Genomic DNA, 24,399 nt, shown 5'->3' on the forward strand with positions numbered 1-24,399 from the left:
ATGCCCTGCCACAGTTTAGCATCCCCTAATAGCTAAACTTGTGCACGGCACGCTGGGATGTATGGTTCCACAGTAGCTGGAGGGGCACATGTTGATTACTCCTGCGGTTGTATATCTATTCTGCACACTTGTTTGTGCCCGCCAGCAAATGCTTCCCCTAGGGATGGCCTTCGGTGGGTTATCCATCGATGGTCAACATTGATGGATAACCTCGACGGTGTAAAACAATCTGGAATGGATCCATCAATGGTTTTACCCATCGATGGTCTCCCTGCATTACTGTACAAATGCAGGCGAACCGGGGGCGTGGCTTAGTGGATGTCAGGGGGTGGGGCTAAGCTCCGTGCCCTGACACTTTGAGAAGAAAAAAAATAATAATTTGGTAGCACTGAGCCATCAATGGCAGGAAACCATCTGGTTCTCACCCATCAATGGTAAAAGTATTCGACATTGGTGGTCTAGGGATGGCCATCGGGCCATCGATGGTCGATGGCCATCCCTAGCTACCCATAGGCAACAAGCATTCCCCACGGCAATGAGCATGGATCCGAGCATAAAACCACTGGCAAAAAGCATGACACAGCGAATGAAACCCCTGGCAATGCGCAGGTAAAAAAAAAAGTTACAAAGCCACCCTTGGAGGTGTGACCAAATTCCAAAAAGTCACCACTGAAGGGGTTAATGAGCTAAATCATTTTTGCAGCAGATTGGAGACAACCAGGAGGTTACACCACACAGTACATGATGATGATCTGTCCGAGCAGAGGCGCTGAGAAAATGGACCGATTGTCTGTACTTTTCGTGCCTTACACTTGTACCAATAAAATCTGTTGCGTTGATAGCTGCATTAACACATAATAGGTCCCGATTAACATTTTTAATATACTGTTGTGTAAATGAGCCCATAAGCTACTATTCAGTCTGGTTTAATGCTTTTTGTCTGTTATTTATTTGCTATAAACACATTAAAATGGGATAGGTGTGATAGAGCCAGACTTCCGTTGGCTGATTTGCTTCTTGCACATTATTCATTTATAGACCCTGCTACTCAACCTCCCGGAACCCTATGCTGGGCTGTGTTATGTAATCACACCCATTCATTTTGTGTTTCATTATTTTCTTATCCATAATCCATCACAGCTAGTCATTATTAATACCAGTGTGTGTTGTATATAACTTGTTCTATGTACCTCGTACCTCTTTATGCAGAATAAAGTTATGGGTTTTTATATTCACTTAGAATAACGTATATTACTTATATGCTTGTATGTGTACAGTCACCCTTGGGATCTTGTTGTAAGAATGCAGGGAGAGAGATGTACCGTACATACCATGACATACTTTTTACCCACATAAATTGTCAAAAATGTAAAATAATTATGGGAATATGACAAAGGAGCAGAAAGTAGGAGTCATATGTGTCTATACATATAAAAAAAAATTGTAGCTTTGTTTTTAATTGTAATTTGTTTAGGTAATTTCAGCTTGGACGTCTGTCTGTTCCAGGTTAACTCAAAAACTATTGAAACGATTTTGATAAAAACTTCACAATCCTGTTTGGTATATATCAGGGAATAGAATAGGACATAAGAGTTTCTCAAACCCTGCCATTACAGTCCAGGTTTTAAGGATGTCAAACTTGAGCACAGATTTCTTAGGTAGTATGTTAGTCAAAATAATTTAATCATCTGGACTGAAGCATTAAAGCTTTAAACCTGGACTGTAACGGCAGAGTTTGGGAAAATCCTGGATAGGTAATATATCATCATGTCTGCACTTAAGTGGGCAAAGTAGGAAACCATGTCTAAATTGCGCTGGGCCGGATGACCTCTGGGTGAATGATGTGGGAAGGTGTGGCCCAGTGGCAATCTGTGTGCGCAGGGCCATTTGACCTTAGTGTGAGTGGCGGGTGAAGGCACAGCTGCCGCCAATCTGTGTAACGCTGCTGGTCACATGGGCCATTCCGCAACTGGTTCCCTGTACAGCTCCTTGAAATATTCCTATGTTGGTCCCAGGACAGATATACCCCTTTTCCATCTGTAGCACGGGTCGCAGCCGGGAGCCGGACACGGCTGCGACCCGTGCTACAGCCCCCTTTCCCACAGCGCTCATCAACCCGGCATATGGCCGGTGTTGGTGACACTGCTGCTGGGAGATCACATGATCTCCCAGCGCCGCCCTTCCATTCACTGTGAACGGGAGCCGTGTCACATCGACAAGGCTCCCGTTCACACTACACAGTTCAACGCGGCAAGTGATCCGGGAATTTGCAGGGGGACCCTTTTCTACTAGGAAAAAACACGGGTAAATGCGCGCCCCCGCGCATTTACCCGTGTATTTAAAGCTACTGGAAAAGGGGTAATAGTTATGTGGTACTGTATTATCACTAATAATTATTATTATTTTTTTAAATCCATATTGGATGTTTCACAGTATATTCTTATTTGCACTTGGAGCTATTTAGCTTCAATTCAAAATAAGACTGGGGCTTTGCTAGAATAACATCAGAAACCTTTCTTTGCTATGTGGCTTTGGGTGTGACCTTGAAGCAGCAGTTCGGACTTGATTGCTTTTATTACAGTTGAAAGACAGATGCAGTTGTCTTTATTTGGTACAAATGTTCGCATACACCCAGTGAATTATAGAGCGATACCACATCTGTCATTCTAGCTCTCCACTCTTTCTTTTGAGTAGGATTGGGTTCTGTCTGTAGAATGCTGCAAATATCTCTTGGGAAAAGAGAGCATACAGTAAAATGTAGTTGGAAATGACACGCTGCCACCTACTGTTCTCAGTCGCTAGTCTTCTGCCCTTATGTACAGTTGGTCCTAATTATTTTTCGCATTGTAATCGTGCATCTTGGGGTACTATGGGCGCACATATCTGGCAGATGTGGACCAGTGACATTAACATGCAGAATAAGTCCGGTAAGATGGGACATTATTTATTAAGATTCTTATATAGCGCAGCATATTCCGTTGCACTTTACTATTGGAGCAACAGTAATTGAACAAAACTGGGTAATAACAGACAGACATAGAGGTAGGAAGGCCCTGCTCGCAAGCTTACATCTATTGACTTATACAGATCTGAAAATACATTAACCGTGAGACGTACAATTTGTAACTACACAAAAGCTGTGCAAGTTTTGTAGCAGAAGATCTCAAAAAATCTGCTAGATTTATGGTAGCATGGGGCAGATGTATTAACCTGGAGAAGGCATAAGGAAGTGATAAACCAGTGATATGTGCAAGGTGATAAAGGCACCAGCCAATCAGATCCTAACTGTTAATTTACATATTGGAGCTGATTGGCTGGTGCCTTTATCACCTTGCACATATCACTGGTTTATCACTTCCTTATGCCTTTTCCAGGTTAATACATCTGCTTCCATGTTTGTTAAGGTGTGTGCAACTCAAATACAGACCTAGGGATAGGCTTACCTTACTATCCCTTTAAACTGAGACACTCAAGAACTAACACAGGTTGTTGGTCTTGCACAGAAATAGATTCAAAAATACAGGGAATGATATAGAAGCCAGAAATGGACGATCATATATTGGAAATCCCTATCTGTCCGTATGGCGGTGCGCCCAGGGTCATAAAAAGGAAGTACATATGTATCTACAAGGAGAAAAAGTATGACTCTAGTTTGGGCGCACTCTTATTATTGTTTACTTTTCAATTATGATCAAATAAGAAATGATAATGACATTTTAGGCTTGTACTCTACACCTCATTAGAAAACTCGAAACTGGATATATACTGCACGTATGACCATGTATGAAAATTGTATCAGGAAGGAACACCATTAAGTGTTACACAATAATGTGTGGAATGTTCAGATCCTTAATTATACCTGGATAATTGCATAATGGAGGGTGGCTACATCACAAGCAACCTCCGTCTGCCAAGAATCTGTACAAACTTGGTTTGTATTAATACAACCCTGAATAGGGTAGGGTTAGTGAATGAGAGAGCCCACACACTATGTGCTGATATCTGGTAGTTAGCCACTGTCTTAGATTGGTAAACTTATTAAGGATTAGGAGAATAGTAGGAATCAGTAAAGTAGTGATACTGCTGTTGGCGTTATTGCCCTAGGTAGATCTTCCTACTTCACCGGGTATTCCCTAGTAGTCACCCGTCTAGGTACTGACCCAGCCCACCTCCGTTTAGCTTCCAAGATCGGACGAGATTGGGCGTGAACGGAGGGGTATGGTCGTAGAGAGAAATTGCCCTACATCGCCAATGAGAGTGCACCGAAGCGGAAGGATGGATTCCTTCTCGGGAGAGAATATAATAAGAATGTATAGATAATAAGATGTGAATCTGCTGTCCCCGTTAGACTGGCGGGACGTGTCCCGTAGGGGACTAGTCCGCCTGAATCGTGGATGAGAGTTCACGGAAGGAAGGAAAGTGAGAATGTAGAAAAAGAATTACAAAGTCATATAGGACACATATTTGGACGTTCTTAATTTCTTGCGGTCACCTGTTGGATTTCAATTAGATATGCGTCTTGGTGATGATAAGCAGTATCGTACAGATGATACAATTAAGAAGAGAAGCATAAGGTGCCGAGAGATAAACACACTAAATATTCACTTATGACAGTGGAAAAGTATGAATTTTTAAACAGTGGTGGGCACACGGTATTTACCTAAAAAATGTGTGTATTTTTTGTTTGAAAAATAAATATACACACAGAATTGATTGAATATGCACTCCTATGAGAGGGTATTGCAGGTAGTGTTCCTGCTTGGAATACCTGCTAGTCTTGCAGGAAAATAAGTTGTTTTAATATACACACAGACTTGTTTATATATACACACCTATGAGAGGGTATTGCAGGTGGTGTTCCTGCTTGTTAGAAAAATCCTGTATTATTTTTAAAAAGGGTCTGATTGTGTGCCTGCTGGAACAGCAGGAAGACAAATTGTTTGAATATGCACACCTATAGTAGGGTATTGCAGGTAATGTTCCTGCTAACCAAAAAGAATTGAAACAAAAATAGTTAAAGAATACATATTAAGTATCACATATTCAGATGTCAGACATAGGAGGTGCCCCTTAGAAGACACACCTGTTGTAGGGAATAAGATATCTACTATTTAGATGACAGATGGGCAAAAAATGCCCTAAACGAGATAAAAAGAATATTGGATATCACCCATTCCTGATGTCAGACATGAGAGGTGCCCCTTGGAAAAACGCGTTTCACCCGGTAACGGGCTTGTTCACTTTCATTCTGAGCAGCTAAAGGAAGTCTGATGCCTGGGTATTTAATGGAGCCAGCAATTAGTGTCTTCCTATGATTGGTCATGTGGGCGGGAATAGTCTAAACTGGTATTCCTGATTGGGAGAAAGACTGTCGGTCATTGTTTAGCCAGAGTGGGGCGGAAGTTTTACTTGGTGCTTCCGCCCTCACTGTATGGCTATGTTGCGAACAAAGAGAGTACCTGTGAATATTGAAACCGCTTGTATGGGCTGTGAATATAATTGGAAATTACCCGTAGGATTGATATTAGAGGGCCGCATCGGCGGTGTCCGGCGGACGAGTTATGTGGGCGGGGGTCATTACCTTCACTTCCGCCCTACTAGGTTAAAGCGGGTTGTCATGGTTACTGTGTCTCAGCGTGTGAGGGCCGCGAACGGCGGTATGGTGACGCTGGAAGGAGTGTGTGGGCGGAAGTCGTTACAGAAACTTCCGCCCGTTCTGGGTTCTAGCTGGTTGCTATGGAGACTGTATTCTGTTACCACGGTGACTAGACGGACGCTATGTTCCGCTGTAAGTGGAAGTAGTCTGCTGGGCTTATGTTCTTACTTCTGAGCACAGTGACTTTCTTGGAATGTGTTGGTCAATAAACAAGAAAAAACAAGAAAAAACAAGAAAAAACAGCACAACTTAACAGACCTGGGAGGGGGGGAGGGGGAGCGGTCAGAGTGTCTCCTGCTTGCTTGACTTGATGTATTTGTGTTTAATTGTGTGGAATGGGAAAATTAGTGTGACTAGTGTTAGATTAAGAGGAAGGGGAATGCTTGTGTATATGGTGGGAGTCTGTGAAAACAGGTGTATGTTAAAAGCTGTGATAAATATGTGTGTATATATATATATATATATATATATATGTGTATTATAGTCTGTTGGATGGGAATATGAGGAAGGGTTGGTGAGTTGAAATTGGGTGTGCGGGATGGGGAAAATGGATGGAATTAGAAGTGTGGTGTGCTAGAGGATAGAAGTGATGATAATTAAGTGTGAGAGTATGAAATGCTCGCCTGGGTTGGCAGACTAGAGTCATACTTTTTCTCCTTGTAGATACACTCAAGAACTACACAGGTTTTGTGGCTGCCTGACTAATAAGCCTACATTTCACCTGGTTGTAATCAGCCTCCGAACCTGTGTAATTCATGAGTTGTCCCGGTTTAAAGGGATATTTTGGTAAGCCTACCTAGGGATATATTTACTAAAAACCGCCGATCATTGGCAGCTTTGGCCGAAGGTTTTAAAAAGGCAACAGCACTCCCCTCGTGACCAGACTAGGCAATGTTACGTTCAACTCTAAGGGGGAATTCAATTGCAGGTAATAATCCCATTTTCACGTGAAAAATTTTCACTTTTTGTGAAAAGTGGTTATCAGCCAATTCAATTGCAGGTGACGTTAAAGCACGGTAATTCTCCACAGGATTTAAAACTTTTATTCTTTTTTAACCACCTCCTGAACAGGTGATTTTTTTTGAAGATTTTTTTAAAATTGACACAAATACTATAATATATAGATACAGGCATTTTTATGCACCCCTAATTTAAGTAGAGCATTTATTTTTGCAGAAAAACACTGTATTTCCATAAAAAAAAATTTTTACAATGTTATCCAATTTTATTATGTCTTTTATGGAGGAACAGGCAGTTTTCGCCTATATTTAAAAAGTACAACCAGCAAGAATTATCAAGTAAAACAACACCAATTTTATAATTGTATTGCACAATAAGTTAATGGGCGATAAGTTTATTAACGGGTGATATCACTTTTGCCTGCAATTGATTCTCCATAAAATAAGTAGACATGAATAATTGTTTAAGAAGTTAGATATACAGTATGACTTTTGTTTCATGTAGAGGAAGGTTTTAATTCTATTTAATAAATTAAAAAACTGAAGGGACCCAAACCTGCCTTCACGTATCTCTCGTAGTTGGTAAGTATTAGTTATTGAATATGGGTTAAACATGGTAGATGATAGCCTTTTACATGTGTACCTCACATTAGCATGTATATAGGTAGTTTTGCCAAATGCACGTATGTGCTTACCTGATCACCTGGCTTCTACTGAACCAAGACTTTGGCCACATGTGTTACACATGAAATCCGTATCAGTCAATGGAAGAGAAGCTAAGCTACCTCCACATGTAACAGTTGTATGAATTGTAATCTAAAACAATATACGTTCTGTATATGGGGGGTCATTCCGACCCGTTCGCACGCAGCGGTTTGTCGCTGCGGTGCGGACCGGTCCGGATTGCATGGCGGCCGCATTGCGTGTGCGTGACGTTGCGGGGTACGTCCTGAAGTAAGAAGAAAGCGGTCGCACAGCCGACCGCAAAGAAGATTGACAGAAAGAAGGTGTAACTAACGACAAAAACTTAAGATATATCCCTGCGCACAAATGCTGCCAACCCAAGGTCTATCCTAGTGTGTCACCTAACACACTAATAAATGCTGAAGAGGGTTTTTTAGGATAATCCCTAGGTGGCGCAAATAATGAATGGTACAAAGAAATTACCCGTGTGGGCTAAAGTTCGTTCTTTTTCATACAGGCGAGTTCATACGGAAGTCCGTCGTCCAAAAGATGATGTATGAAAAAAAACACAATGTAAACACAAATGTTCAGTAACACTCTTTGTAGATACTCGAGGGGTATAGTATACACCCAGGCACCTTCGGCTATTCCAGTACTTGGGATGTGCAGTTCTACTCGTAAGGTTCACCTCAGTGATTCACATAAAAGTGCTGCTTACATGTGCTTACTTCTAAAAAAATGGTATTAATCCCATCAAGGTTTCTTTCACCCATATGAACGTGGTATCCAAAACAGTCAAGCACCCATGAATATATCTCTAAATGTATAGGATGCTCACGTGTGTGCTTACTTCAAGATGCAGTGTACTTTCACATAAAGGTTTCTTTCGACATATTCCAGTGTAGTCCTCCTCTATTCCTTCAAATTTTACTTCATGCTCAATGTGAGCACAAAAAAACGAAGGAATATATGAGGGTCCGAAAGATTTTTAATAAAATAGTTTAAAAAACACAAATATTCGTCACAATAGGTTCTGTATTTGGACAAAATGCAATATTGTCATAACCAGATAGTGCAACTCCTCAACGTGAGAAAAAGAAGATGGAAAACCCGGGTATTTTCACCGTTGTTTCGTTGAATTCACTGGTAAATGGTATTCAGCTTACACATGCTCCACCACCAACGCGTTTCTACTGTATGTAAGTCTTTATCAAGGTGCATGTGAAGACTGATCTGAATCGTATTTAAACCCTGTGTCACAGGTTGACTCCGCCCCTTCCTGGGCGGGGATAATTTTAATATAGCTTAAAGAATCTTAAATAATGACATTAACCAGGGCTGCATACTATATTTTATATGCGTGTATGGAAACAATCAAGAAAAGGGACTAAAATATAAATACTTAAAACCGCAGGAGGGAATTCTCGATTTGCATTCCACTGACAGTGGAACGCACGATCCTTCCGCCGGATATCCGGTCCGGCGTCCAATGGTACATAAATACATCAGTGCCCAGGACGGAACTGACGTGGGGTTAATACTTGTGCGCTCCACGTCTCCTGGAGCGCACTGGGGACGTCGCTGTACATCAACGCCAGAGGCGGAAGTGGTGGGTTGTTTACATCCAGTGCGTTCCACATCTCCTGGAGCGCACTGAGGCCACCATTTTTTTGCTGCTATACGCTTCTGCCCTGAAGCAGCATGTCACCATAATTGGCTATCATAGTACATAGATGAATAATGGATGGATGAATAAGTAATAAACGTTTTTAAATCCTACCCTATTAGATGGATAATTTAAAGTGTAAATATATTACCACACCTGGTAAACTACCTAAATTAAATAGCAATGTACATATGTGGATGGTTATTCCCATAATGGTGTCCCCTATTAAGACTCAACTAGGATCTGCCTGTTGATAAACATTCATAATAGATGGCTTTAGATAATAAGTGAATACTGGATACATCTTGCATGATTACAGTCCCTAAATAATGGTACAGGTAAATTTCTAATGTACTTCCTGATCAATATGGATAATTTATGTAGTGTAATAAATACATCTTAATATGCAGATGTTATTCTAGGTGGGGAAGGATAAAAGAGAAGATTCCTTATAGAAACAATTTTTAAACAATTTTATTAAAAATCTTTCGGACCCTCATATATTCCTTCGTTTTGTTGTGCTCACATTGAGCATGAAGTAAAATTTGAAGGAATAGAAGAGGACTACACTGGAATATGTCGAAAGAAACCTTTATGTAAAAGTACACTGCATCTTGAAGTAAGCACACACGTGAGCATCCTATACATTTAGAGACATATTCATGGGTGCTTGACTGTTTTGGATACCACGTTCATATGGGTGAAAGAAACCTTGATGGGATTAATACCATTTTTTTTAGAAGTAAGCACATGTAAGCAGCACTTTTATGTGAATCACTGAGGTGAACCTTACGAGTAGAACTGCACATCCCAAGTACTGGAATAGCCGAAGGAGCCCGGGTGTATACTTTACCCTTCGAGTATCTACAAAGAGGGTTACTGAACATTTGTGTTTACATTGTGTTTTTTTTCATACATCATCTTTTGGACGACGGACTTCCGTATGAACTCGCCTGTATGAAAAAGAACGAACTTTAGCCCACACGGGTAATTTCTTTGTACCATTCATTATTTGCGCCACCTAGGGATTATCCTAAAAAACCCTCTTCAGAAAGAAGGTGTACCTGGGCGTCACCGGACCGTTGGAGACCGTTTTCGGGGAGTGGAGATGGAAACGCAGGCGTGTCCAGCAGAACGGAGGGCGGATGTCTGACGTTAAAGCCGGCCCCAGCATCGCAGAGATCGTCGCACAGGGTAAGTAGGTATAGGGCTGGTCTACTTCTGCTTGAAATTTTGTTAGTTTAGCAGGGCTGCACAAGCGATCTCAGCCCTGTTAAGGTAAAATACACTCCGCCATAGGCGTGTACTAGTTGATCGCAGCAGCAGTAAAAAGTTGTTGGCTGCGATCAACTCGGAATGACCACCATTGTCTAAATCATGTAGATTTGATATACAGAGTATGTGCAGACAGGAGAGCACTTATTTATGATTATTTCATAGCAATACAATAGTGGTCAGGTACAATGCACGGCATTCAGTGTGCGGTGAGTGCTTAATTGTGGTGTCCTAGATACAGAGTTCTAGAAGGGAAAGAATCGCCCAGGGACTTGGCTTTAATATATTGATAAATACTTCCTCCAGACACCTGTGTAGCATTGAAAACATACAGTATAAGTTTATTCTGTTTTAATCTGTGATGTTTACAGTGGACGAGAGTCTGGTTTGGTGGGTTTTGCACATACAGTTGGTGTAAGTCAGCAGTTTGCAAAATATGGCCCGCGAGTCTAAGGTAAGTAGCACATACCTACAAGGTGATTGCCGGCACAGAGGTGAGCATAGCACTGATTCAGAAGTCATTTACAGTAGTACATATATAAAATAACAATAAACAGACACAAACATCACATAAAACACATAGTGATGGCTGTGGGGGCAGAGCAGAAAATCTTAGTATATAATTCTTTATTATTAGAATTTTTTGAACATATCTCACGGGAGACCTCGTGTATATATAGTAAATCAGATATGCGGGAGTTACCACTGTATTTTTATGGTAGGTACAGTATATTTGCATCCTTAGAATGTGCACAAAAGTGCTAACTGCCCCCCCAATTAAAAATGTTTATGGTCAATATAATAGTCAAAACCAGTGCTTGTGGCTTCACATCATGAAATATATGGACAAGCAGAAGTACAACCCTGTCCCTCACCACATAACTCACCCTAAGGATGACATATAAACACATTTATTCATTCTATATTTATTTCTGAATTTCACAAAAAGAAACCTTTGGCCCTTGCGGTGCCTTGAAAAGAAATTCTGATACTTTAGGGCGCTGTGATTCACATAAGCTTGGGAACCACTGCTGTAGTTCATACGCTTATCACTACAAGTACTGGTATGCACTTATGCCCACAGACTGTACATGCTGGCGATTGCATTTCTGCAAGCACCAGCATGCAAGAATAGTTATAGGCTGTTGGTGCATGCTGGCTATTGTAGTGCCACAAAAGCTTGCACTGTATTTGGCCAGTTTTAATCTGTACCCAAAGGTCATGGGTACCAAGAGGGGACCATTGCTAGTTTGCATTGGGCCAGTTCACTCTAGGGTTTGATCATTTTTCACTTCATCCCACCCAGAGGATCAGGCTCCATACCAAGTAGAAGTAGGCAGGAATGTAATGGGGGTAACACTGTGACCTTGTGGCTTAGATACAGGAAAAACCATCACATTTATTGTAAGTAAATCACACTGTTTACAAACCACACACCAACAAGCATGACCACCTTTAATTTCATCACACTGCCTTTTACTAAATTTCCCATTGAGTCATCTATGAAGTTGTTGCCCAAGTGACCTGTCCTGCCAACCACCGTTCAGCTGATTACAAATTTCCTATTGTGTATTAAAATCCTGCTCACTGGAAGAAATATATTTCTGCTGCGGGGTACACTGGGCTCCACAAGAATTATCATCAGGGGGTGTAGAATAGGATCTTGATCCGAGGCACCAACAGGCTCAAAGCTTTTGACTGTTCCCAAGATGCACAGCACCGCCTCCTCTATAACCCCGCTTCCATGCACAGGAGCTCAGTTTGTAAGATGGTGCCATGCAGTAAGCAGGCACTTAACAGGAGGGCTGCCTGAGGCAGTCAATTGATAGCTTAAATTGACAGAAAAGAAAAAGATTTTTCTACAAAGACTTCAAGGGCTGCAGCAGGCAAAGTCTCACAGACTTTTCTGTCTGCAGCTCCGTCACCCCCAGCAGCGCTGTATACTCCCGCACCCTGGTTGCCAGGTCACTGCAGCGGAGGCGCCAGTTCCTTCTAAACGTGAGTCACACACATGCCGTCGTCCTCCCGGATCGTGGGGCTGCAGCTACGGGGGAGTTAAGGGGTTTCTGTGCCAGCACTTTACCGCGATCCAGCGCGGCCATAGGAGGCGGGCCTTGCGCACGCTGGCATGTACACTGATTACTGGGCAGCCGCTCCACTAGCCACCAGGGACACCTAATGGGCACAGGTCTGGGGGTCTTTTGTTACACATAAACCCCGCTTTAAAACACTGCCCGCAGCACCCGGTGGGGATGCCAGCAGGGGGAGCAGGTCGGACCTGTGGCCCCTCCCCCACAGCCCCAGGGCGCCATTTCTACAAATGTTCCCGACCTGGAGCTGCTTTCCTCTCCTTCACTCCTGGTCATTCTACCTGTCACTGGGACAGTGTTAGTTAAGAAAGAGCGCATACATTCAGGGTTGTGTGGTACAAACACCCTGTGATATACATACAGTATTTACTGTGCTTTGTTATATCTATTGTTAACACATATAGCCATACTGAGTATTACTTTGTATGGCTAGTCCAGTGCAGTTTTATGGGACATAATTTCTACATGGTACGCTTCTGACTATATATGTGTGTGTGCATGTAGCTGCTGCGTGGTTGCCTTATTAAAGGGTATTTCACTCAGTGGGCTACTCCTATATTGCTATACCTGAGGGGGCTAAGTGTATTAGGTTTCTTTTTGTTTAATAAAGGATTGTATCACAAGATATACCTGCCGTGTATTTTTACTTGTGATTTATAGTCACCATATATGTTTCCCAATATGTATTTTATTGAGGTTTTGAATATACAACGTTGAATATCAGAAATAAACATGTCATTTAGCCTGGTGCAAAGATAAGCAATACAACAAACATCGTCTAAGTTTACGATATCGGGGGCTAGGATGAAACCTCACTTTTTCCATTTTCTAGTATATAGATATAAAGTTGTAGACGATACAGTTACCAGAATTATAAAGAAAAAAGTCATTCGACAAAAATACTGGTCGTCAATCGCATGCAAAGGCTGAAACATAAACAGTAGAAACAAAACAACATACTAATACGTTCTCCCCAGTGGAGAACGAAAAACTATAACCTACCGAACCAAAAGAAAAAGAAAAACACAGAAAAAACATAAAAATAATAATCGTACCTGCTGGAGCATAGGGACCGCCGACTTATCCATGGAGACATCATCAGAGCAAGGAGAGGTATGTAGACAGCGGAGACGTAAAGAGGAAATATGGAAGGGGAGAGGCGAAGGAGAAAAGGGGGAGCTGCAGCCTGGGATGTAGTAATCAGGGAAGGGAGGTAGATAATAGAGATGAAGGGGGAGGATCGTGTAGTCGCGAGAGTGAGATGGGAGGATCATCAGTTAGGAGTTGACGGCCGTACCACGCGGTATGTTGAAAGCTCTGCCTAATAGCCAATTTTGTCAGAGTGGACAGTTGGTTGATAAAACGGCCCCAGCATCGGAATAAGGCAGGGGTCAGAGTCTCCGAATTCAGGGTCGTTTCCAGCCAGCCCATTGTGAACAGGAAGAGTAGTCTAGAGGTAGCTAGTGATAGCGTATGAGGGGTGTCAGAGATCCACTGCTGAAGTATGGCCTTCCTGCCTACCGCCGATAGAATTGCTATCAGTTTTGTGTCTTGAGAGGGGAGGTCGGGCTGGTCTTGAGTGTGGCCAAAGAGAGCCCAAGAGGCAGTACATTGAAAGGGCAGACCCAACTCGGAGGTGCTATATGATTGTAGCTCTGCCCAAAACCTTTGGATAAGGGGACAATGCCAGAAGCAGTGCATAAGGTCGGCTACTGGCGCAGAGCATTTTAAGCATTTCACCGAGTCAGACAAACCCATCAAGTGACTCCTCTTTGGAGAGATATAGGCTCTGTGTAGAATTTTATAGGCCATTTCTTGGTACAGGCTAGCCGCGATGAGTTTGAGGGAAGTTGTAAAACAGTCCATCACGGTGTCCGGGGGCATAGAGGGAATTTGGGAGGACCATGTCAGCACTTGCGTTAGGTCCGTGGTGGGAATGTGTTCTGTGCGAATGCGGGCATAGAGAGATGAGATGGAGCATATCCCAGAGCGCAGGAGCGTATCAAGGCTGTTAACAAAGTCGGATGCATGGAGATGAGAAAGGACTGAGTGTATATAATGAGAAGCCTGAAAAAAATAGAATCCATGGCTCGGTTCTATGTCATACTTAATCTGCGCTTCCGCAAAAGTGAGTGGTTTTTTGCTAGAGTCAAGAAGGTCACCGACTCGTGTGATCCCTGCAGCGTGCCATGTAACAAAGGGATAGGAGGCCTGGCCCTGCTGAAAACACGGCTTTCCAACTAGGGGGAGAAATATGGAGTGGGTGTACTGTAACTTCAGGGATTTCCTAGATAGTCTCCACGCCAACGCAGTGGAGGTAAGGAGAACATTGTCCAGAGAGAGAGATGACAAATCAGATTCAGACGTGTGTAGAACAGAGCTAAGAGAGAGGGGGGTGCAGAGTTGGGAGTCGATTAGTGAATCAGTGAAAATCGAAGTACCATTGAGCCAGTCCATGGCAAAACGCAGGAGGCAGGCCCTGTTATATTGCTCTATGTCCGGCAGGTTCAGCCCTCTATTCTGTACCGTCTGAGACAGTTTAAAAAAACAAATTCGGGGTCTCTTATTGGACCAAATAAACTTAGAAATAGATGAGTTAAGGAGGGAGAGGTCAGATTTAGATAGCATGATAGGCACCATCTGAAGGACATATAGCAATTTGGGGAAGCTGGACATCATCACTAGACTACAGCGACCCAAAAGGTTGAGAGGTAGATTCTGCCATAGCGCTAATTCTGTCTGGATCTTGGTTAGGATAGGGCGAACATTGTCAAGGTATAGACGAGCGGGGTCAGAGGGAAGGTGGACCCCAAGATACGTGATATGAGTGGTGGCCCACCGAAACGGGAAGGGGGTATCCCACCCTGTAGTAATATGAGAAAAGATGGCCAGAGCCTCCGATTTGTCAAGGTTGATCGAAAATCCTGCAAAAGAGGAAAAGCGAGAAATAGCGTGCTGCAGTGCTGTGATGTACTGTTTCGGATTGGAGGTAAAAAGAAGAATGTCATCCGCAAACGCTATTAATTTAATCTCTCTATTGCCAATCCTAACACTGCGAAAATCAGAGAGGTTGAGGATGTAACGTATGAAGGGTTCTAAGGCCAGGTTGAAAAGGAGGGGGGAGAGGGGACAACCTTGTCTGGTTCCTCTTTCAAGGATAAAGGAGGGTGATGGAGTGTTGTTGACTATCACCTGCGCAGTGGGGTCAGCATAGATGGATTCAACTAGGCCACAAAATTTATCTCCAAACTGTTGATAAGACAAAACCCTAGTAAGATGGGGCAAGGCAATCTTATCAAAGGCCTTTTCCGCATCGAGGTTAATGAGGATATTATTGGTGAGATTGTGGGTATGCGAGTAGGTGATAGCCGCCAGGGCAGTCCTGATACCCTGCACAGATTGTATATGTTTGATGAATCCCAACTGCGCAGGCGATATGAGGCGAGAAAGACAGAGCTGCAATCTATTGGCCATTAATTTCGTAAGAATTTTAAAATCCTGATTAAGGAGAGAGATCGGCCTGTAAGAGCCAGGTATGGAGGGATCCTTTCCAGGCTTCGCAATGACTATAATCGTGGCCTCATTGAATCTAATCGGTGTTTGTTTGGAGGTAAGAATGTGATTATAGAGAGACGTAAGGGTGGGTGCCAGTTCATCCCTAAGCATTTTATAGAACTCTGCGCCAAAGCCATCAGGACCGGGGCTATTGTTGTTCGGTAAGGCCTTAATGACATCAACAACCTCCTCAGCCGTAATCGGCCTTTCCAAAGAGTCTCTCTCATCCTGAGTCAATACAGGGAGATCGGCCTCCTTTAAAAAGGAGAAGTTAGCGGCCGGGTCATCAGGACCTTTGGAGTACAGAGACCGATAAAAGTCTCTAAATTCATTGCAGATGACTGCAGGGTCTGTGCTCAGTGAGTCAGAACTTTTAATTGCATTTACCCAAGTGCGGGAGTTAGAGCCTTTAATGAGGTTTGCCAATAATTTGCCTGATTTGTTGCCCCATCTATGGAATTTATTGTGTTGATAATCATAAGATAGTTGGGCTCTTTCTGTGAGAAATGTATCGTAAACAAGTTTGGCCGAGAGATAAGCCTCTTTGTGGGCGGGGGTATCGTGTTGAGTGTAGCACCTGTATGCTGAGGTGAGGGTTGTACTCAAGGACTGTAGTTGAGATGAAAACTTCTTCCGTTTAGAATGAGTGTAAGACATGATGTGACCTTGGAGACAAGCTTTGGCTGCTCCCCAGAAAATCGGCGAGTCTTGACTCTGGTCATCGTTGTCTAATGTGTAGTTGTGCCAAGATTGCTTCATATGGAGAAGAAAATCAGTGGAGTGACGCAGGTAGGCAGGAAAACGCCATCGAGGCAAACTACGGGAGGGTACATTTAGTCGGATGTGGAGGGAAATAGGGGCATGATCCGATATGATAATATTATCGATAGAGGTGTGAGTGACTCTGGGGAGAAGGTGAGTGGCAGTGAAGATGTAGTCAATACGGGAGTGAGAGGAGTGGGGATGAGAGTAAAAAGAGTAGTCCTTTTGAGTGGGGTGAAGGATCCGCCAGGGGTCCAAGAGATCCAATTGGGAGCAGAAAGAGGGTAGGAGTTGAGCAAGGGTCGTGGTGGTGGTAGTACTTACCCTGGATCTGTCCATGGATGGGTCGACGACTAAGTTGAAGTCCCCGCCAATGATTAAATTCTGGCAGCCCCAGGTAAGGAGGGTCGTTAAAAGACCTGCAAAAAAGGAGTCGGGTGAAATATTAGGTGCATATATGTTGAGGAGGGTGTAGACCATATTATTAATGCATACATCTAACAATAAAAATCTACCCTCGGGGTCACAGAGCTTCCTAAGTACTGTTTATTGGAGGTTGGAGTGTAGCAAAATCGCTACCCCCCTAGATTTAGAGTGGTATGGAGACGAAATGCATTCGCCTATCCATGGGGCTCGCAAGGTATTTCTAGGATCATCTAGCCAATGGGTCTCCTGTAAGAATATAATATGGGGGGACATGCATTTTAAATGAGAGATCACTTTCTTCCTCTTAACCGGGTGATTAAGACCCTCTATATTCCATGAAACAATACGAAGTAGCGTATTTGTCGAATCTCCGTCTACATGAGAGTGTGGGTGGGCGTCAGTAGACATATCAGCCCACCCCTACCGGGAAAAAGCTAAAAAAATAAATGTAAAAGATAAAGCAGGGTCCCACCCTGTCCCAGCGAGCAGGGGGGGAATCTCCCAGTGGGGGGAAGGGGTCCCGGTCCATGCAGGTAAAACTAACAAACCAAACATAAAATAAACAAAACATCAGTACACAACAAATAAACTAGTTGTGTGAGCAAGTGTGCAAACCAATCACACTCTACTGTAACAGTGAAACATTATGTGAGACCCGAATGCAGATTCGGGCAACGTAGAGTAGTTGACAAATATATATACGCAGTGATCAAGTGTCAGGTATAACAAAATGCAGCTTGGCCTCCTCTGGATCCTCAAAGAAGCGTGGTCGTCCATCTTCAAAAACTCTGAGGAGGGCAGGATAAAGCAAGGAGAACCTGATCTTTGCCTCAAAGAGGTGTTTGCATATAGGAGCAAACTCTCTGCACTTTGTGGCTACTGATGCGGAAAAGTCCTGAAAGATGAGGAGGCGGTTACCATCGATGGAAAGGTTGGTAGCTTTGCAATAGTGGTCAAGGAGTCTCGCCTTGTCTGCATAGTTCAGGATACGCATGATGACCGGGCGAGGGCGACCCAGAGAGTTCATCCTTTCAGGGCCCACGCGATGGGCTCTCTCAATGACTAGAGGGACTCCTTTTAGATCCATGGAAAGTTTCTCCGGGATATCCACCGAGAGGAGGGTCAGGAGATCGCAACCCTGTACCGACTCTAGGACGCCTATGACCCGCAGATTGTTACGTTGCCGCGATTTTCCAGGTCATCAAGCTTTTCCGAAAGGTCAGCGACCTCGAGCTGTTTGGCCTGCAGAGAAAGTTGGGCTTCCTCCAAATTATCCTCCAGGGTCGATATTCTTTGTTCCGCCTCATCAAGGCGAGTAGAGTGTTGGCTCAGCAAAGTCAAAGAAGACTCGATGGCCTCTTTAATGCCCGCCAGCTTCTCATCCAGGAGTGGCCCTAGAACCGCCAGCAGGTCCTTATGCTTCATCTTCGGCTGCTTAAGAAGCGGTCGTGACTTGCGGGAACGCTGAGAGAGTGAGCGTGTGGTCGAGTGGTCAGAGTCGGAGGAGTCCCCACATGGGGTGTCTTCTCGTGAATGTTGAGTAGTGCCTGCGGACATCACGGGCAGGGGAATCAGGAACTTTTCCATGCAAAGAGGTTTCAAGCAGAGGTGAGGTAGCCAGGCGCTGAGAGTCTAGATAGTAAAGGGTGTAACGGGTCTCACATATTAGATGGTGGCTTTCAGTGGCAGCTTATCCTGAGCAGGACGTGCGGGAGGTGAGGTGAAATGGGGGGGGGGGGAGAGAAGGAGGGGCGTGCGGTGTCTGCGGTTGATAAGACTTTCAGGAGCCGGCAGGAGTGGATGATGAGAGGGGCCAGGCCCTCGTGGGTATGCAGGAAGAGGGCGGCAGCCAATGAGGCAGAGGTCAGCCCAGGACCCGATGTCCAGGTGTCGGTGGACCTTTAGGTGCACAGCAGCGATGAGGTCAGGGTCAGGGCGTTAGGGTCTTTCATGGATCCCCGGTTGTTGTCACGTCGCGAACAGCCACAGGGGTCTGTGCGGAGGAAGGAGTGGTGATCCGGTCGGCGGGAGAAAGGCAGGGGAGAGTTCCTCACTGCACTGTATTGTAGCTGTCAAGCCAGTGCAGCTCCCGTCTCCCTCTGTCTCGAACTCCGAGTCTCCAGTATCTGGGGCAATGCCAATATGGCCGCCGGCCTCCTGCACTGTAAGGGGAAGTACCGAGAGGTATGCTGACACTTAAGTGTCGTGTTGCAGTGAGAAGGGTGGGTGGGCTGTGTCTCCTTATGAGGTGCAGGCAGCTCCGTCAGGTCGTGTCGGCAGAGCAGCCGAATCCCAGCAGGGCCCGCTAACGGCCAGCACCGCCCCCCCCCCCCAGAGGGTCCGACAGCTGTTGCGACCACCAGCCGATCCGGGTGGGGGCCAAGTGTCAGTAGGATGAGCTAGCCGAGGTGTGGGGTGCGTGGGATATCCTCAGATGTCCCTTCCCCCGGGCCTACGGCAGCCTGTGTGCCCGTTTGCCCGTGTGGTGCAGTGGGAGCAGGAAGGAAGATGGCCGCCGGGTCTCCGTGCAGGGAGCGAGCCACCATATATGTTTATATCTCTTGAACTTCCGGTCTGTGCTGTCATAGTCACTTCACGGGTACTCTTGCCAGGTATATTGCTGCTACACCTTGTACCAGGTTGCCCGATATTGTGCACATTGTTATGTCTGCTACACGTGGCAACGATGCTGGGGCTTCTCCCACATTGCGTGGTAGTGAGACCGCGGACGTGATGGAGGATAATATGGCAGCTGAGAGTTCAGGTTCAAAGGGTTCCTTACCCCCCCCAGTGGGTCGATAGCACCTAGGGCTTCACAGGACCCACCTTGGGCTACATTTTCCACGCTATTAAACACGCTTGTAACTAAATTGGCGCCCCCTGTGGGACCACCTGTGCCACTGCAGCAGTTTATGGTCCCTGCTATTAATTCGCCATGGGCAGATCAAATCTCCACAGTTACAGCATTTGAACCGGTCACTGACTAAGTCTAAGTGTCACTCTCACTCGCCTAAGACTAAGTCGTCCGTGCCATTACCTCTTCCCAATCCACTGCTATACCAGACACATCCTCTGATGAGGATGGTGCATACACTGATGCCACAGACACTGATAGAGATGTTTCTGATGGGGAAGGGAAGTCATTAGTGGATGTTCCGGATTTGATTGAAGCGATTAGGCTCATTCTTCAGGTGTCTGATGATCCTGAGCCTGAGGCTGTCTCTAAGAAACCGGATAGGTTTAAACATAAGAAGGTGGTTAAACAAGTTTTACCTCATTCTGAACACCTGGTTGTCATACGTCAAGAATCCTGGGAAAATCCGGTGACAAAATTCACACCTAATAAGAGACTGTTGGCTCGCTATCCTCTCTCTGCGGAGGTATGTAAGAATTGGGAAACCCCTCCGCTCGTTGATTCTCATGTGGCGCGTATGGTTGTTTCCTCTGCTCTACCAGTAACTACTGTCACCTCTCTGAAGGAACAAACAGATAGACATGTGGAGGGTTGTTTAAAAGCGATTTAAACCCTGACGGGGGCTGTGCATAGGCCAACCATTGCAGCAACTTGGGTTGCTGAAGCTGTTGAGGCGTGGGCTCAGGAGCTTTAGGCGGAACTGCCTTCCAATGCATCTGAGCATGCTCGACAATGTCTCTCGTATATTACCACGGTTTCTCTGTACCTTAAGGAGGCGGCCTCCGATGCCGGGGTGCTCGCGGCCAAGGCTGCTACTACGTCCGTCTTGGCCAGACGTATCCTTTGGTTGAGATCCTGGTCGGTGGATATGGATTCCAAGAAAACCCTGGAGGTGCTTCCTTTCAAGGGAGACATTCTCTTTGGAGAAGACCTCAATAAGATTGTGGCTGATCTGTCTGCTGCTAAAACAGCTTGCCTACCTAAGTATCAGAAGGAAGGATAGTATAACCAATGGCGCAATGCTGCTGTAGTGCTTGAAGGTTTAAAAATAAATGTCACCACATTTAAAACATACGATCAAACAAAAAATATAAACCTCCTTAGTACATTCAGCGCAAATGCATATAACAAGGAAAAGGAATACGTCCCCGATGTAGGGTCGAACGTTCCTGTCTTGAATTCTTCAAGTAAGTGGTATTCGATTTGTATGTCCCAATATGAAATAAAGAACACAAAAACCAATGTGTAGTAATTCACATAAAAGAATAACGTCCTTAAAGTATAAAGGCGTGTGTGAATCTAGATCCAGCGTACCCCACTCACTCAATAATAGATGGACATAAACATATCAAGGTATATTTTGTGTGATATCCTAGCACATTCATAAACCCTCAAGGTAAACGGTGTGGAATAAAGATGAATGGCTGGTCGAATGTGGAGCGTACCCCAAAACTCACAGAAGAGAACGGTGTACGAAACACATCAAGGTATCTTTAAAATGTATAGTTTCTCATGTACAGCGTACCCAGACTCACACTTGACGATGTAGGATAAATCCTATAAAGGTATCTTTAGTCAATCCTCCTTCTCCATAGGTATCAATCGTTAGATGAATCCCATATGTCCTCAGTATGGTATGTGAAAAAGAAAAAACAAAACGAAAGAACCAATGTGTAGTATGTAAATCCTCAAATGTTTTATTCAAGCCGAAACTCATAGAAGGGGGTGATGTACTAAACACACCAAGATATCTTTAAGGTGTAGGATTTCTCATATACAGCGTACCCCAACTTACACAGGATGATATAAGGTGAATCCTATAAAGGTGTCTTTAGTGAATCCTTCTCCCCAACATTCAAAGAAACAACACACATGGCAAACACTTCAAAGTGTCTTTACAGAGGTGTGGCAATATTCATATATGGCATGCCCTGACTCACACATATATATATATGAGGCACCATTCCCATCAAGGAATCTTTATGCTGGGTACTGGAAGCTTCAAATCCACATCACAATTTTTCATAAAAACATGAATTTATTGAGCTGCACAAGAATTTCCACCAACTCCGCCACGGAGTGTACAAAAATACAAAAAAGTAATATAGAAATATATTAATCCCAAAGGGAGTCTAATGCACAATAAAAAATAAAAGAATAAAAACAAATCCACCAGAAATTAATCCAAGTGAAAAAGAAAGATGGCTACTCACACTCCTAGAAGTATATTCAATCAACGCGTTTCAGTCGTAGAGACCTTTATCAAGATGAACTGGAATGTACAGGAGTGAGATATTTATGGTGCAGGTAGCCAATCTGGAAATGCAGGAAGTGACATCATTCAATCAAATGTGAATTGATATCAAGTGTTCAAAACACTATTCATTAATATTTACCAAAAAGAACCTGCCAGAATATAACAAAACATAGCCTCATTCACATATTTTTAAAACAAGTTTATAATAAATGCAAAGAGTCCGCCTCCGCTCCGTCAGATCGCGCTGGCCGGAAGTTCCGGTCACTTGGGGATTGCCGGGAAATGTAGTCCGTTTCCTGTGTGTTCTATAGTTCTATCTCTCGGCTCCCGGAAGTTGCCGGGAAATGTAGTCCATTTAGTCTGTAATCTGTAGTCCTGTCCCCTCGGCTCCCGAAAGTGACATATCGCATGATCGATGGAGCTGGGGCTTTATGATGGAATCATGGGAACTGTAGTTTAATACTGTGAATAAATGAAAATCAAACCTTTCAGTATCATCTAGAAATATAAAAACAATATTATTTACAATTCTTAAAATTTGTGATAAACCCATGGCTTCAAAATACCCCATAGTGAATAAATGAAATCTTTTTAATACTGGTAGTAGTTATAACACAGAAATATATTGTATATAAGAATAAAATCCTATATACAAATATATATAAAATGGAAAATCAAATGATTTCATACAGATATAACTAACATGATTCAAAGGTTACAAAAACCACTTCAGTTCGAAGTCACAGTTAAGACCGTGTGGGCTTAAGGTGTTATAATTGTAAATGCAACTCATTTCGGTCTTAGACAAAGCACATACTATATCTTTATTTCTCAATGATGCTTTAACATGTCTTATGCCGAAAAAACCTGTGATACTAGAGACCGAGCAATCATGTACATTCTTAAAGTGTAAAGACAATGAGTGTGTATCTATCCCCTTCTTTATATTACGGATATGTTCTCCTTTTCTTATTTTGAGGGAGCGTGATGTTCTTCCAATATAAAAAAGATTGCATTTACACATAATGGCGTACACCACATTTTTGGTGTCGCACGTTATAAAATCTCTAATATCAATATTGATGTTATTGATGGAGATACTGGTGATTTTACTGGTTCCCTTACTCTTGATGTTTTTGCAACCAATGCAACCTCCGCATTTGAAAAAAACTTTTGACATGGTTTTTGTTGTAGAAAGAGAAGAAGGGAGTGCACTAGAGACTAATTTGTTCTTCAGATTGGGTGCTCTCCGATAAATATGAACCAGTTTTTCCGGTATAAGAGAACCAATTATTGGGTCCTTTTTTATAAGACTACAATGTTTTTTGAAAATATGTTCTATGGACCTATATTGAGAATTGAATTCTGTAATGAATGCCCATTCGTACTTATCATTCTTCACAACATGATTGTCCTTATTTGCTAGAAGATCTTTTCTTTCTACCCTATTTGTCTTTTCTTTAGCCTCTTTGATTTTCTCTCTATTGTAACCACAGGTTTCAAATTTTTGAACTAAATCAGAGGCCTGGCACTGAAAAATAGCTTCATTACTGAAATTTCTTTTAAGCCTCTTTAATTGACTAACAGGGATGGAATTTAGCCAATTCTCGTGGTGATAGCTAGTTGCTGCAATATATGTACCACAATCCGTTGGCTTAGAAAAGGTTTTTGTGTGGATTTGTTGTTCCTCAATATAAACTGTGATGTCTAGAAAATTGATAGTTTTTTGGCTTATATCAAAAGTGAGTTTGATGTTTCTATCATTCAAATTAAGAGATGTGCAAAAATCTCTCAATGAAGTCTCATCCCCTCTCCATGCAAAGAAGATACCGTCTATGTAGCGTGCATAGGACACCAAGTTCACCCCGAGCACACCGCTGGACCAGATGGTTTTGGTCTCCCACAGCCCCATAAAGAGGTTGGCGTAACTCGGGGCAAACCTGGTGCCCATAGCAGTGCCCATTTTTTGAATGAAAAACTGGTCCTTAAAAAGAAAAAAATGATTGTTTCAAATAAAATGTATGCCCTCTATGACAAGGTTTTTCACATCTCCAGATAAAGTAGACTGATTCAGAAAAAATGATACAGCTTCTAAGCCATGCTTATGATCTATAATCGTGTAGAGGGAGCCGACATCGGCCATTACAAGCCAATC

General features: G+C 43.5%; 1 pseudogene; it reads right to left on the reverse strand.

The window, feature by feature from the left end:
* Nucleotides 1-4,111: 4,111 nt before the first annotated feature.
* LOC134968417 (5S ribosomal RNA) lies at nt 4,112-4,230 on the reverse strand (annotated as a pseudogene).
* Between the last annotated feature and the right edge of the window lie 20,169 nt (nt 4,231-24,399).

The sequence above is a fragment of the Pseudophryne corroboree genome, chromosome 10 (genome assembly GCF_028390025.1).
Source record: "Pseudophryne corroboree isolate aPseCor3 chromosome 10, aPseCor3.hap2, whole genome shotgun sequence".
NCBI classification, from domain to species: Eukaryota; Metazoa; Chordata; class Amphibia; order Anura; family Myobatrachidae; genus Pseudophryne; species Pseudophryne corroboree.